The 16,197-nt window shown below is 37.2% G+C and overlaps 9 pseudogenes; all 9 read left to right on the forward strand.

Annotated features, from left to right (window-relative positions):
- Positions 1-7,651: 7,651 nt before the first annotated feature.
- Positions 7,652-7,770, forward strand: LOC113085065 (uncharacterized; annotated as a pseudogene).
- Positions 7,771-8,554: 784 nt separating this feature from the next.
- On the forward strand, positions 8,555-8,673 carry LOC113085056 (uncharacterized; annotated as a pseudogene).
- Positions 8,674-9,736: 1,063 nt separating this feature from the next.
- LOC113085061 (uncharacterized) lies at positions 9,737-9,855 on the forward strand (annotated as a pseudogene).
- Positions 9,856-10,635: 780 nt separating this feature from the next.
- On the forward strand, positions 10,636-10,754 carry LOC113085066 (uncharacterized; annotated as a pseudogene).
- A 783-nt stretch (positions 10,755-11,537) lies between these two features.
- On the forward strand, positions 11,538-11,656 carry LOC113085058 (uncharacterized; annotated as a pseudogene).
- A 782-nt stretch (positions 11,657-12,438) lies between these two features.
- On the forward strand, positions 12,439-12,557 carry LOC113085068 (uncharacterized; annotated as a pseudogene).
- A 1,068-nt stretch (positions 12,558-13,625) lies between these two features.
- On the forward strand, positions 13,626-13,744 carry LOC113085062 (uncharacterized; annotated as a pseudogene).
- Positions 13,745-14,522: 778 nt separating this feature from the next.
- Positions 14,523-14,641, forward strand: LOC113085069 (uncharacterized; annotated as a pseudogene).
- Positions 14,642-15,422: 781 nt separating this feature from the next.
- Positions 15,423-15,541, forward strand: LOC113085059 (uncharacterized; annotated as a pseudogene).
- Positions 15,542-16,197: the final 656 nt, after the last annotated feature.

Raw genomic sequence — 16,197 nt, forward strand, 5'->3', positions numbered from 1 at the left:
AGAGTCAATGCCCGATCTCTGAATATAAGCAGGTTTTGGCCAGGTTAGTACATGGATGGGAGACTGCCTGGGAATACCAGGTGCTTTAAATTTTTGGAAATTTTTCACGAATTATATAATATTCTTGCAAAAAAAAAAAAAAAAAAAAAGAGTCAATGCCCGATCTCTGAATTTAGCAGGTTTAGGTCTGGTTAGTACTTGGATGAGAGACCGCCTGGGAATACCAGGTGCTTTAAGCTTTTGGAATTTTTCACTTAGTATAATAATAATAAATTGGCAAAAAATAGAGTCAATGCCCGATCTCTGAATATAAGCAGGTTTGGGCCAGGTTAGTACATGGATGGGAGACTGCCTGGGAATACCAGGTGCTTTAAGCTTTTTGGAAATTTTTCACGAATATATAATAATCTTGCAAAAAAAAAAAAGAAGTCAATGCCCGATCTCTGAATCTTAGCAGGTTAAGGTCTGGTTAGTACTTGGATGAGAGACTGCCAGGAATACCAGGTGCTTTAAGCTTTTGGAATTTTTTTCACTTAGTATATAATAATTTGCCAAAAATAGAGTCAATGCCCGATCTCTGAATATAAGCAGGTTTGGGCCAGGTTAGTACTTGGATGAGAGACCGCCTAGGAATACCAGGTGCTTTAAGCTTTTGGGGTTCTTTCCTACTTTTATAATGTACTGGCGAGTAGATTGGCTGATCTTTAAATAGCCTTCTCTTGCAGCAGTCTTCGCTTATGGCCATACCAGCCTGGCTATGCCCGATCTTGTCTGATCTCGGAAGCTAAGCAGGTTTGGGCCTGGTTAGTACTAAGCTTTTTAAAAAACTTAGTATATAATAATTTGCCAAAAAATAGAGTCAATGCCCGATCTCTGAATATAAGCAGGTTTGGGCCAGGTTAGTACATGGATGGGAGACTGCCTGGGAATACCAGGTGCTTTAAATTTTTGGATATTTTTCACGAATTATATAATAATCTTGCAAAAAAAAAAAAAAAAGAGTCAATGCCCGATCTCTGAATCTTAGCAGGTTTAGGTCTGGTTAGTACTTGGATGAGAGACCGCCTAGGAATACCAGGTGCTTTAAGCTTTTGGAATTTTTTCCACTTAGTATATAATAAATTTGGCAAAAATAGAGTCAATGCCCGATCTCTGAATTTTAGCAGGTTTCGGTCTGGTTTAGTACTTGGATGAGAGACCGCCTAGGAATACTAGGTGCTTTAAGCTTTGGGTTTTCTTTCTACTTATATAATGTACTGGCGAGTAGATTGGCTGATCTTTAAATAGCCTTCTCTTTGCAGCAGTCTTCGCTTACGGCCATACCAACCTGGCAACGCTAGAGTGCTAGCAGGAAGTGAGGTGGCAGTAGTGGGTGAGAGTAGGCTCACCATTGTTGTTTGTAAACCATTTTTTGTTTAAAAGTTAGCTTTTTTTCTGTTTTTTCTGTTTTGTTTTGTTTTTAAAGTTCAAACACTTCCCAGCAGCCTAGGCTGTCTGGGGAGGATTTTTATTTTTGGAGGTTTTGTTTTGTTATTTTTTCAAAATTGGACTGATTACATGGAAATGAACAAGGAAATGGCAGGAGAAGACGCAGGGACTTTGACACGGAAAACACTACAGGACAACGGCTTGGATACAACGAGGCAAAGAAAATGATTATTTATTCAAAGGAAGCAACTGTAATTGTGGATCTGGCAGAGGTGAGAGATGGATCGGTGCAGGATATTATCAAAGAAGTGAATGAAAAATTGGAGGAGGAAAGATTTTGGCGATAAGACCAAGACAAGGCAAAGAATTCGAGATCACATTATCAAATGAGGAGGAGTGTGAAAAGCTAGAGGATGGACTAAGAATCAAGCAACAATTTTGTGAGATTAGAAAGCTTCAAGTAAGAGAATATGTTGTTTCTTTTATGCATTTGCCTGCATATGTTGATGACCAGGATATATTAGATAAATTGGAGGCATGGGGTGTAACTCCCTCAACCAACATTAAGAGAAGAACATATCCGGGTACTGAAATAGCAGATGGTACGAGATATGTAAAGGTCAGGTTCCCAAAGGAAGTTGTATCTCTACCATATAGCAGCAAGTTTGAGACTGCTGAGGGCACACAGTACTTTCGGATTATACACGATCGGCAGGTGAAAACCTGTAGATTGTGTATGGATCCAGGACATGTATTTAAAGATTGCCCGGACTTTATTTGTTACCAGTGCAAAGAGCAGGGGCACTTGGCAAGAAGTTGCAATGCAGTGAAGTGCCCGGAATGTAGGAAAGTGTTGGTGAGGTGCGAATGTTGGATGGGGGAGGGAGAAAATAGTAGTGAACAAGAAACAGATATGGTTGTTAATGTGGGTGGGCAAAAGCAGAGGGAAACCGAGATGGACAAGGTTTTAAACAAGGAGATGGAAGATTGTGGACTGGGAGAGGAAAATGAAGAGGAAGAACATCAAGCAGACACAGGAGGAGAGGAAAAAGAAAATGATGGAGAAAAAACAATATCACAAGGGACGGTGCAAAGGACCATGGAAATAAGCAAAGAACAGGAGGAACAAAAAAACAATGAGGAAGATTATCAGGAGGGGAGAATGGAGAGAAAAGGAGAAGAGAAACACTGTGGACTGAGAGAGGACAATGGAGAGAAAGAACATCAGGGGGACACAGGAGAAAAGAAGAAAGAACTAGATGGAGAAATAACAACATCTCAATGGACTGTGCAAAAGACTATGGATATGAGCGAGGAACATGGGGAACAACAAAACGACGAGGAAGGTTATCAGGAGAGGAGAATGGAGAGAAAAGGAGAAGAGAAACGTAGGAAAGAACGAGAAGGAATACAAAGAAGAAGAACTTTAAAGGTAACACCCAATATAGACATTGCAAAGAAAAGATTTTAAGGCAAGGAATATTAAAAGACAAGGAGGGTTGTGAGAACAGATTTGATGTACTGAGAGATATGGAGCATGACTGAAAAAAAAATGAAATGTTTTAATTATTTATTTTATATTGTTTTTATGTTTTTAAGAGTTGTTTCATTTAATGCACGAGGTTTAATGGATGTGGAGAAATTTGAAAATATGAGGGAATTATGTAGAGGGGTGGATGTATTTGTATTACAAGAAACGAATTGGAAAAATTATTGTGTTAAAAGGTTTGAAAATTTATGGGATGGGAATATACATTGTAATAATGGTACAGAGAAAACTGGGAAAGGGGTTGCTATTTTAATAAGAAGAGAGGTGTGTGAAAAAGAAAGTGTGGTGTTTAATGATGGAGCAGGGAAATGTTTAGCTGTTGAAATAGAAAAAGGAAATGAGAGATGTACAATATGTAACATACATGCTCCAAATGAAGAAAAGCAAAAGGTGGAATTTTTTAAAACAATATCTGCAAATGTAAGAATTAATGAAAGGGTGATTTTAATGGGGGATTTTAATACTGTTTTTACAGAATTAGACTTAGCAAGTAATATGGTTTTTAAGACTGATAAGGGAAGGGAGGAGTTGAACAAACTGATGGGGGATTTTAAATTGATTGATGTGTGGAGAGAAAGAAATAGAACGAGTAGGCAATTTTCAAGAAGACAATTTGTTTTAAAAGAACTGAAACAAAGTAGGATTGATTATATTTTATGTACAGAGGAAATGCAAGGGAATATTACTAATGTTTATTATAAACGAGTTGGTCTTAGTGATCATTCTCTCTTATTTTTAACATTAGATTCTTCAAGTGTGAAAAGGGGAGGGGGAGTGTGGGTTTTAAATGCAAAGATTTTAAAGAGTAATGCATATCAGGAAAGTATTAAAGGGATTGTGGAAGAAAGCAAAATTAATAGAATGTATAGGGAAGAGAAAAGAGTATGGTGGGATAGTGTTAAGTGGGAAATAAAGACATTTTCAATAGAATACAGCAAAAATGTCAGAAAATTAGAAAGACAGAAGGAAACCGAATTAACCAAACTCCTGAATAATGAGTTAAGTAAAGTGTCAGAAAGCAATGGAAAAGAGGAAATTGAAAAAATAATAATGCTACAAGATAAATTAAAGATATTAGAAGAGGAAAAATGTAAGGGTGCAATTATAAGAAGTAAAGCAAAATATGCAGTAGAGGGAGAAAGATGCACAAAATTTTTCTTTAATTTAGAACAAAATAGGCAGAAGGCTGATCTATTGAAAGAAGTCTTAAATAAAAAAGGGGAAATAGAAACAGAAACTAAAGAAATTTTGAAAACAGTAAAGCAATATTACATGGACATGTTTAAGGGACAAGGTATAGGAAAAAATGATGAGGAGTTTTTGATTAAACAAATTAAATCTAAGTTAACAGGTGAGGACAGGATTTTGTGTGATGAAGAAATTAAGGAAGAAGAAATAGATATTGCAATTCAACAGTTAAAACCTGGAAAGAGCCCTGGTGTGGATGGTTTGACTAATGAATTTTATAAAACTTTTAGAGAAATGTTAGTGCCAATTTTAAAAGAAGTTTTTGAAGAAATTTTCAAGAAGGGGGTGTTGAGTGAAAAAATGAAGACAGGCATGGTAAAAATGATTTACAAAAAAAGCGGTAATCCAAAAGATCTTAAAAATTTTAGACCTATATCCATGTTGAATACAGATTTTAAAATATTAGCAAAAGTATTAGCAAACAGATTAAAAAAGGTTTTACCAAAAATAATAAAAACAACACAGGCATACGGGGTGCAAGGAAGAGATATAGTAGATGTGGTTAAAAGTATAAGAGACACAATTTATTATATGAAGGAGAAGGGAAAGGGGGGATTTTTAATAAGTCTGGATTTAGAAAAGGCATTTGACAGGGTAGAGCATGAGTTTTTATTTGATGTTCTTAAGGCTTTTGGTTTTGGAGAAAATTTTAGAAAATGGATTTGGATTTTTTACTCAGATGTGTTAACATGCATAAAATGCAATGGTTTTTTAACGGATTGTTTTCAACCAACAAGGTCGATCAGGCAAGGATGCCCACTGTCTGCCTTACTTTACTCTCTGGTAGCCGAGCCACTTGGTTTGGCTATTAAGGCAGACAGAGAAATCAAAGGAATACAAATAAAGAACCATTTCCAAAGAGAAGCAGTGTATCAGTATGCAGATGATACAACCTTGTTGGTAGAAGACATCCAAAGCATTGATAGGGCAATGGGGATTTTAGAAAGATATTGTAAAGGGTCGGGAGCCAAAGTAAATGTGGGGAAAAGTGTGTGTATGAGGATTGGCAGAGTAGAGGAAATACCGCAGCATATACAATTCAAGGAGGAAATGCAGCACATCAAGATTTTGGGGTTGTGGGTTGGTATTGATTCTAATAAGGCAGACACTTTGAATTGGGAAGGTGTTTTAAAATGATTTTGGCAAATGAGAGATTTAAAGCTAAGGGGGAAAGTTTTAATTATAAATTCATTGATGCTGTCGAAAGTCTGGTATGTGTTGGGAGTAACCCCATTGCCTCATCTGTACTACAAAAAAATGAAAGAATTGGTTTTAAAGTTTTTATGGGGAAATGGAAGGGCTAAGATTGCATATGATACATTACTTGGAAACATAAAGGAGGGAGGATTGGGACTTTTAGATCCATTTTTAAGAATGAGAACGCTGAGAATTAAAACAGTTCAGAAGTTTCTAGAGAGCAAAAGTGATGTAATTTGGAAAAGAGTCATGGAATATTACCTGGAAAAATGTAATATGGGATGTAATGTTTTATGGATGAAAATGAAAAGCTGGATGTTAAAAGGTCTGCCATGTTTTTATGTGGAGGTTTTGGAATCATGGGGGGAATTTTTAGAAAATGTACTGATTTTACCTAAAGGAAGGGCCCAGCTTTTAGAACAACCATTGTTTTTAAATCCGAATATCATAAGGGACGGTAAGGTCATGTATTATAAAGAATGGTGGGATTGTGGTTTGAGACAAATAAAAGATCTATTGTATGAGGTGATAGAGGGTTATGTACCTTTACAGGCAGTTGTGGATGCATTGAGAGAGGGGGGCAAAAGGGCATGGAGAAGGAAGTTAGAAGGACAATATGAGGATTTAAAGAAAGCGATACCAAAGGACTGGATTGAACGAATTGAAAACTATGAGAGTGGGGATGAGAATGAATTTCCAGATGTATTTTTTAAAAGGTTAAATGGGGAAAACGTTCATTTTAATTTATGCAAAGTAAGGAATGTGTATAGTATTTTTAGGTCTATCGCTTTTACAAAACCAGTAGCTTTGAACTACTGGAAAGAAAGATATGATGACTTAAATGAAAATGAAATTTGGGGAAACGTGAGGTTGAAATATATGGAACCAATTTTAGAGAATTTTAATTATTTATTGAGACACAATTGTATATTAACAGAGATGAGATTACATAAAATAGGAATTCAAAATGATGCAAAGTGTAAAGTGTGTATGAAAGAAAAGGAAGGACTGTTACATCTGTTTTTTTATTGTGAAAGGTTAGATGATTTTATGAGAAAAATGAAGGAAATTGCAAAATAAATTTTGGAGGGGAAGTATGATGAGGACCAAAAGAAGTGGGAAACAATGTTTTTATTTGGTCATAATGACTGTAATATGTATACCTTTAATTTATGTGTAACAACAGCAAAGTATGTAATATGGTTGAGAAGAAACATGGCGAAATATGATGGGAAAAATGTTGATGTGTGGATAATCTTTAAAAACAGGATGGAATACTCTGTGAGACTGTTATGGAATTATTTCTCAATGGAAAACAAAGAGGATGAATTTATAGAAATGATTGTAAGAGGGAATCCAATGTTGGAAATGAAAGAAAATGGTGTAAACTGGCTATGGGGGAAATATGAATAATAATGTCATGGATTGTAACTGTATGAAACAAATTAAATGAATGTAAATTTTTTATAATAAAAAAAAAAAAAAAAAAAAATCTTGTCTGATCTCGGAAGCTAAGCAGGTTTGGGCCTGGTTAGTACATGGATGGGAGACTGCCTGGGAATACCAGGTGCTTTAAATTTTTGGATATTTTTCACAAATTATATAATAATCTTGCAAAAAAAAAAAAAAAAAAGAGTCAATGCCCGATCTCTGAATTTTAGCAGGTTTAGGTCTAGTTAGTACTTGGATGAGAGACCGCCAAGGAATACCAGGTGCTTTAAGCTTTTGGAATTTTTTCACTTAGTATATAATAAATTTGGCAAAAAATAGAGTCAATGCCCGATCTCTGAATATAAGCAGGTTTGGGCCAGGTTAGTACATGGATGGGAGACTGCCTGGGAATACCAGGTGCTTTAAATTTTTGGATATTTTTCACGAATTATATAATAATCTTGCAAAAAAAAAAAAAAAAAAGAAGAAGTCAATGCCCGATCTCTGAATCTTAGCAGGTTAAGGTCTGGTTAGTACTTGAATGATAGACCGCCAAGGAATACCAGGTGCTTTAAGCTTTTGGAATTTTTTCACTTAGTATATAATAAATTTGGCAAAAAATAGAGTCAATGCCCGATCTCTGAATATAAGCAGGTTTGGGCCAGGTTAGTACTTGGATGAGAGACCGCCTAGGAATACCAGGTGCTTTAAGCTTTTGGGGTTTCTTTCCTACTTTTATAATGTACTGGCGAGTAGATTGGCTGATCTTTAAATAGCCTTCTCTTTGCAGCAGTCTTCGCTTATGGCCATACCAGCCTGGCTATGCCCGATCTTGTCTGATCTCGGAAGCTAAGCAGGTTTGGGCCTGGTTAGTGCCTGGATGGGAGACCGCCTGGGAATGCCAGGTACTCTAAGCTATTTTGAAATTTTTCACTTAGTATATAATAATTTTGCCAAAAAATAGAGTCAATGCCCGATCTCTGAATATAAGCAGGTTTGCGCCAGGTTAGTACATGGATGGGAGACTGCCTGGGAATATCAGGTGCTTTAAATTTTTTGATATTTTTCACGAATTATATAATAATCTTGCAAAAAAAAAAAAAAAAAAAGAGTCAATGCCCGATCTCTGAATCTTAGCAGGTTTAGGTCTGGTTAGTACTTGGATGAGAGACCGCCAAGGAATACCAGGTGCTTTAAGCTTTTGGAATTTTTTCACTTAGTATATAATAAATTTGGCAAAAAATAGAGTCAATGCCCGATCTCTGAATATAAGCAGGTTTGGGCCAGGTTAGTACATGGATGGGAGACTGCCTGGGAATACCAGGTGCTTTAAATTTTTGGATATTTTTCACGAATTATATAATAATCTTGCAAAAAAAAAAAAAAAAAGAAGTCAATGCCCGATCTCTGAATCTTAGCAGGTTAAGGTCTGGTTAGTACTTGAATGATAGACCGCCAAGGAATACCAGGTGCTTTAAGCTTTTGGAATTTTTTCACTTAGTATATAATAAATTTGGCAAAAAATAGAGTCAATGCCCGATCTCTGAATATAAGCAGGTTTGGGCCAGGTTAGTACTTGGATGAGAGACCGCCTAGGAATACCAGGTGCTTTAAGCTTTTGGGGTTTCTTTCCTACTTTTATAATGTACTGGCGAGTAGATTGGCTGATCTTTAAATAGCCTTCTCTTTGCAGCAGTCTTCGCTTATGGCCATTCCAGCCTGGCTATGCCCGATCTTGTCTGATCTCGGAAGCTAAGCAGGTTTGGGCCTGGTTAGTGCCTGGATGGGAGACCGCCTGGGAATGCCAGGTACTCTAAGCTATTTTGAAATTTTTCACTTAGTATATAATAATTTTGCCAAAAAATAGAGTCAATGCCCGATCTCTGAATATAAGCATGTTTGCGCCAGGTTAGTACATGGATGGGAGACTGCCTGGGAATATCAGGTGCTTTAAATTTTTGGATATTTTTCACGAATTATATAATAATCTTGCAAAAAAAAAAAAAAAAAAAGAGTCAATGCCCGATCTCTGAATCTTAGCAGGTTTAGGTCTGGTTAGTACTTGGATGAGAGACCGCCAAGGAATACCAGGTGCTTTAAGCTTTTGGAATTTTTTCACTTAGTATATAATAAATTTGGCAAAAAATAGAGTCAATGCCTGATCTCTGAATATAAGCAGGTTTGGGCCAGGTTAGTACATGGATGGGAGACTGCCTGGGAATACCAGGTGCTTTAAATTTTGGATATTTTTCACAAATTATATAATAATCTTGCAAAAAAAAAAAAAAAAAGAGTCAATGCCCGATCTCTGAATTTTAGCAGGTTTAGGTCTAGTTAGTACTTGGATGAGAGACCGCCAAGGAATACCAGGTGCTTTAAGCTTTTGGAATTGTTTCACTTAGTATATAATAAATTTGGCAAAAAATAGAGTCAATGCCCGATCTCTGAATATAAGCAGGTTTGGGCCAGGTTAGTACATGGATGGGAGACTGCCTGGGAATACCAGGTGCTTTAAATTTTTTGATATTTTTCACGAATTATATAATAATCTTGCAAAAAAAAAAAAAAAGAAGAAGTCAATGCCCGATCTCTGAATCTTAGCAGGTTAAGGTCTGGTTAGTACTTGAATGATACACCGCAAAGGAATACCAGGTGCTTTAAGCTTTTGGAATTTTTTCACTTAGTATATAATAAATTTGGCAAAAATAGAGTCAATGCCCGATCTCTGAATATAAGCAGGTTTGGGCCAGGTTAGTACTTGGATGAGAGACCGCCTAGGAATACCAGGTGCTTTAAGCTTTTGGGGTTTCTTTCCTACTTTTATAATGTACTGGCGAGTAGATTGGCTGATCTTTAAATAGCCTTCTCTTTGCAGCAGTCTTCGCTTATGGCAATACCAGCCTGGCTATGCCCGATCTTGTCTGATCTCGGAAGCTAAGCAAGTTTGGGCCTGGTTAGTGCCTGGATGGGAGACCGCCTGGGAATGCCAGGTACTCTAAGCTATTTTGAAATTTTTCACTTAGTATATAATAATTTTGCCAAAAAATAGAGTCAATGCCCGATCTCTGAATATAAGCAGGTTTGCGCCAGGTTAGTACATGGATGGGAGACTGCCTGGGAATATCAGGTGCTTTAAATTTTTGGATATTTTTCACGAATTATATAATAATCTTGCAAAAAAAAAAAAAAAGAGTCAATGCCCGATCTCTGAATCTTAGCAGGTTTAGGTCTGGTTAGTACTTGGATGAGAGACCGCCAAGGAATACCAGGTGCTTTAAGCTTTTGGAATTTTTTCACTTAGTATATAATAAATTTGGCAAAAAATAGAGTCAATGCCCGATCTCTGAATATAAGCAGGTTTGGGCCAGGTTAGTACATGGATGGGAGACTGCCTGGGAATACCAGGTGCTTTAAATTTTTGGATATTTTTCACGAATTATATAATAATCTTGCAAAAAAAAAAAAAAAAAGAAGTCAATGCCTGATCTCTGAATCTTAGCAGGTTAAGGTCTGGTTAGTACTTGAATGATAGACCGCCAAGGAATACCAGGTGCTTTAAGCTTTTGGAATTTTTTCACTTAGTATATAATAAATTTGGCAAAAAATAGAGTCAATGCCCGATCTCTGAATATAAGCAGGTTTGGGCCAGGTTAGTACTTGGATGAGAGACCGCCTAGGAATACCAGGTGCTTTAAGCTTTTGGAGTTTCTTTCCTACTTTTATAATGTACTGGCGAGTAGATTGGCTGATCTTTAAATAGCCTTCTCTTTGCAGCAGTCTTCGCTTATGGCCATACCAGCCTGGCTATGCCCGATCTTGTCTGATCTCGGAAGCTAAGCAGGTTTGGGCCTGGTTAGTGCCTGGATGGGAGACCGCCTGGGAATGCCAGGTACTCTAAGCTATTTTGAAATTTTTCACTTAGTATATAATAATTTTGCCAAAAAATAGAGTCAATGCCCGATCTCTGAATATAAGCAGGTTTGCGCCAGGTTAGTACATGGATGGGAGACTGCCTGGGAATATCAGGTGCTTTAAATTTTTGGATATTTTTCACGAATTATATAATAATCTTGCAAAAAAAAAAAAAAAAAAAAAAGAGTCAATGCCCGATCTCTGAATCTTAGCAGGTTTAGGTCTGGTTAGTACTTGGATGAGAGACCGCCAAGGAATACCAGGTGCTTTAAGCTTTTGGAATTTTTTCACTTAGTATATAATAAATTTGGCAAAAAATAGAGTCAGTGCCCGATCTCTGAATATAAGCAGGTTTGGGCCAGGTTAGTACATGGATGGGAGACTGCCTGGGAATACCAGGTGCTTTAAATTTTTGGATATTTTTCACAAATTATATAATAATCTTGCAAAAAAAAAAGAAGAAGTCAATGCCCGATCTCTGAATCTTAGCAGGTTAAGGTCTGGTTAGTACTTGAATGATAGACCGCCAAGGAATACCAGGTGCTTTAAGCTTGTGGAATTTTTTCACTTAGTATATAATAAATTTGCCAAAAAATAGAGTCAATGCCCGATCTCTGAATATAAGCAGGTTTGGGCCAGGTTAGTACTTGGATGAGAGACCGCCTAGGAATACCAGGTGCTTTAAGCTTTTGGGGTTTCTTTCCTACTTTTATAATGTACTGGCGAGTAGATTGGCTGATCTTTAAATAGCCTTCTCTTTGCAGCAGTCTTCGCTTATGGCCATACCAGCCTGGCTATGCCCGATCTTGTCTGATCTCGTAAGCTAAGCAGGTTTGGGCCTGGTTAGTGCCTGGATGGGAGACAGCCTGGGAATACCAGGTACTGTAAGCTTTTTTGAAATTTTTCACTTAGTATATAATAATTTTGCCAAAAAATAGAGTCAATGCCCGATCTCTGAATATAAGCAGGTTTGCGCCAGGTTAGTACATGGATGGGAGACTGCCTGGGAATATCAGGTGCTTTACATTTTTGGATATTTTTCACGAATTATATAATATTCTTGCAAAAAAAAAAAAAAAAAGAGTCAATGCCCGATCTCTGAATTTTAGCAGGTTTAGGTCTAGTTAGTACTTGGATGAGAGACCGCCAAGGAATACCAGGTGCTTTAAGCTTTTGGAATTGTTTCACTTAGTATATAATAAATTTGGCAAAAAATAGAGTCAATGCCCGATCTCTGAATATAAGCAGGTTTGGGCCAGGTTAGTACATGGATGGGAGACTGCCTGGGAATACCAGGTGCTTTAAATTTTTGGATATTTTTCACGAATTATATAATAATCTTGCAAAAAAAAAAAAAAAAAGAAGTCAATGCCTGATCTCTGAATCTTAGCAGGTTAAGGTCTGGTTAGTACTTGAATGATAGACCGCCAAGGAATACCAGGTGCTTTAAGCTTTTGGAATTTTTTCACTTAGTATATAATAAATTTGGCAAAAAATAGAGTCAATGCCCGATCTCTGAATATAAGCAGGTTTGGGCCAGGTTAGTACTTGGATGAGAGACCGCCTAGGAATACCAGGTGCTTTAAGCTTTTGGAGTTTCTTTCCTACTTTTATAATGTACTGGCGAGTAGATTGGCTGATCTTTAAATAGCCTTCTCTTTGCAGCAGTCTTCGCTTATGGCCATACCAGCCTGGCTATGCCCGATCTTGTCTGATCTCGGAAGCTAAGCAGGTTTGGGCCTGGTTAGTGCCTGGATGGGAGACCGCCTGGGAATGCCAGGTACTCTAAGCTATTTTGAAATTTTTCACTTAGTATATAATAATTTTGCCAAAAAATAGAGTCAATGCCCGATCTCTGAATATAAGCATGTTTGCGCCAGGTTAGTACATGGATGGGAGACTGCCTGGGAATATCAGGTGCTTTAAATTTTTGGATATTTTTCACGAATTATATAATAATCTTGCAAAAAAAAAAAAAAAAAAAAAGAGTCAATGCCCGATCTCTGAATCTTAGCAGGTTTAGGTCTGGTTAGTACTTGGATGAGAGACCGCCAAGGAATACCAGGTGCTTTAAGCTTTTGGAATTTTTTCACTTAGTATATAATAAATTTGGCAAAAAATAGAGTCAATGCCTGATCTCTGAATATAAGCAGGTTTGGGCCAGGTTAGTACATGGATGGGAGACTGCCTGGGAATACCAGGTGCTTTAAATTTTTGGATATTTTTCACAAATTATATAATAATCTTGCAAAAAAAAAAAAAAAAAGAGTCAATGCCCGATCTCTGAATTTTAGCAGGTTTAGGTCTAGTTAGTACTTGGATGAGAGACCGCCAAGGAATACCAGGTGCTTTAAGCTTTTGGAATTGTTTCACTTAGTATATAATAAATTTGGCAAAAAATAGAGTCAATGCCCGATCTCTGAATATAAGCAGGTTTGGGCCAGGTTAGTACATGGATGGGAGACTGCCTGGGAATACCAGGTGCTTTAAATTTTTTGATATTTTTCACGAATTATATAATAATCTTGCAAAAAAAAAAAAAAAAGAAGAAGTCAATGCCCGATCTCTGAATCTTAGCAGGTTAAGGTCTGGTTAGTACTTGAATGATACACCGCAAAGGAATACCAGGTGCTTTAAGCTTTTGGAATTTTTTCACTTAGTATATAATAAATTTGGCAAAAAATAGAGTCAATGCCCGATCTCTGAATATAAGCAGGTTTGGGCCAGGTTAGTACTTGGATGAGAGACCGCCTAGGAATACCAGGTGCTTTAAGCTTTTGGGGTTTCTTTCCTACTTTTATAATGTACTGGCGAGTAGATTGGCTGATCTTTAAATAGCCTTCTCTTTGCAGCAGTCTTCGCTTATGGCAATACCAGCCTGGCTATGCCCGATCTTGTCTGATCTCGGAAGCTAAGCAAGTTTGGGCCTGGTTAGTGCCTGGATGGGAGACCGCCTGGGAATGCCAGGTACTCTAAGCTATTTTGAAATTTTTCACTTAGTATATAATAATTTTGCCAAAAAATAGAGTCAATGCCCGATCTCTGAATATAAGCAGGTTTGCGCCAGGTTAGTACATGGATGGGAGACTGCCTGGGAATATCAGGTGCTTTAAATTTTTGGATATTTTTCACGAATTATATAATAATCTTGCAAAAAAAAAAAAAAAAGAGTCAATGCCCGATCTCTGAATCTTAGCAGGTTTAGGTCTGGTTAGTACTTGGATGAGAGACCGCCAAGGAATACCAGGTGCTTTAAGCTTTTGGAATTTTTTCACTTAGTATATAATAAATTTGGCAAAAAATAGAGTCAATGCCCGATCTCTGAATATAAGCAGGTTTGGGCCAGGTTAGTACATGGATGGGAGACTGCCTGGGAATACCAGGTGCTTTAAATTTTTGGATATTTTTCACGAATTATATAATAATCTTGCAAAAAAAAAAAAAAAGAAGTCAATGCCTGATCTCTGAATCTTAGCAGGTTAAGGTCTGGTTAGTACTTGAATGATAGACCGCCAAGGAATACCAGGTGCTTTAAGCTTTTGGAATTTTTTCACTTAGTATATAATAAATTTGGCAAAAATAGAGTCAATGCCCGATCTCTGAATATAAGCAGGTTTGGGCCAGGTTAGTACTTGGATGAGAGACCGCCTAGGAATACCAGGTGCTTTAAGCTTTTGGAGTTTCTTTCCTACTTTTATAATGTACTGGCGAGTAGATTGGCTGATCTTTAAATAGCCTTCTCTTTGCAGCAGTCTTCGCTTATGGCCATACCAGCCTGGCTATGCCCGATCTTGTCTGATCTCGGAAGCTAAGCAGGTTTGGGCCTGGTTAGTGCCTGGATGGGAGACCGCCTGGGAATGCCAGGTACTCTAAGCTATTTTGAAATTTTTCACTTAGTATATAATAATTTTGCCAAAAAATAGAGTCAATGCCCGATCTCTGAATATAAGCAGGTTTGCGCCAGGTTAGTACATGGATGGGAGACTGCCTGGGAATATCAGGTGCTTTAAATTTTTGGATATTTTTCACGAATTATATAATAATCTTGCAAAAAAAAAAAAAAAAAAAAAGAGTCAATGCCCGATCTCTGAATCTTAGCAGGTTTAGGTCTGGTTAGTACTTGGATGAGAGACCGCCAAGGAATACCAGGTGCTTTAAGCTTTTGGAATTTTTTCACTTAGTATATAATAAATTTGGCAAAAAATAGAGTCAGTGCCCGATCTCTGAATATAAGCAGGTTTGGGCCAGGTTAGTACATGGATGGGAGACTGCCTGGGAATACCAGGTGCTTTAAATTTTTGGATATTTTTCACAAATTATATAATAATCTTGCAAAAAAAAAGAAGAAGTCAATGCCCGATCTCTGAATCTTAGCAGGTTAAGGTCTGGTTAGTACTTGAATGATAGACCGCCAAGGAATACCAGGTGCTTTAAGCTTTTGGAATTTTTTCACTTAGTATATAATAAATTTGCCAAAAAATAGAGTCAATGCCCGATCTCTGAATATAAGCAGGTTTGGGCCAGGTTAGTACTTGGATGAGAGACCGCCTAGGAATACCAGGTGCTTTAAGCTTTTGGGGTTTCTTTCCTACTTTTATAATGTACTGGCGAGTAGATTGGCTGATCTTTAAATAGCCTTCTCTTTGCAGCAGTCTTCGCTTATGGCCATACCAGCCTGGCTATGCCCGATCTTGTCTGATCTCGTAAGCTAAGCAGGTTTGGGCCTGGTTAGTGCCTGGATGGGAGACAGCCTGGGAATACCAGGTACTGTAAGCTTTTTTGAAATTTTTCACTTAGTATATAATAATTTTGCCAAAAAATAGAGTCAATGCCCGATCTCTGAATATAAGCAGGTTTGCGCCAGGTTAGTACATGGATGGGAGACTGCCTGGGAATATCAGGTGCTTTACATTTTTGGATATTTTTCACGAATTATATAATATTCTTGCAAAAAAAAAAAAAAAAAAAGAGTCAATGCCCGATCTCTGAATTTTAGCAGGTTTAGGTCTAGTTAGTACTTGGATGAGAGACCGCCAAGGAATACCAGGTGCTTTAAGCTTTTGGAATTGTTTCACTTAGTATATAATAAATTTGGCAAAAAATAGAGTCAATGCCCGATCTCTGAATATAAGCAGGTTTGGGCCAGGTTAGTACATGGATGGGAGACTGCCTGGGAATACCAGGTGCTTTAAATTTTTGGATATTTTTCACGAATTATATAATAATCTTGCAAAAAAAAAAAAAAAAGAAGTCAATGCCTGATCTCTGAATCTTAGCAGGTTAAGGTCTGGTTAGTACTTGAATGATAGACCGCCAAGGAATACCAGGTGCTTTAAGCTTTTGGAATTTTTTCACTTAGTATATAATAAATTTGGCAAAAAATAGAGTCAATGCCCGATCTCTGAATATAAGCAGGTTTGGGCCAGGTTAGT

Source organism: Carassius auratus, unplaced genomic scaffold (genome assembly GCF_003368295.1).
Source record: "Carassius auratus strain Wakin unplaced genomic scaffold, ASM336829v1 scaf_tig00041228, whole genome shotgun sequence".
NCBI classification, from domain to species: domain Eukaryota; kingdom Metazoa; phylum Chordata; class Actinopteri; order Cypriniformes; family Cyprinidae; genus Carassius; species Carassius auratus.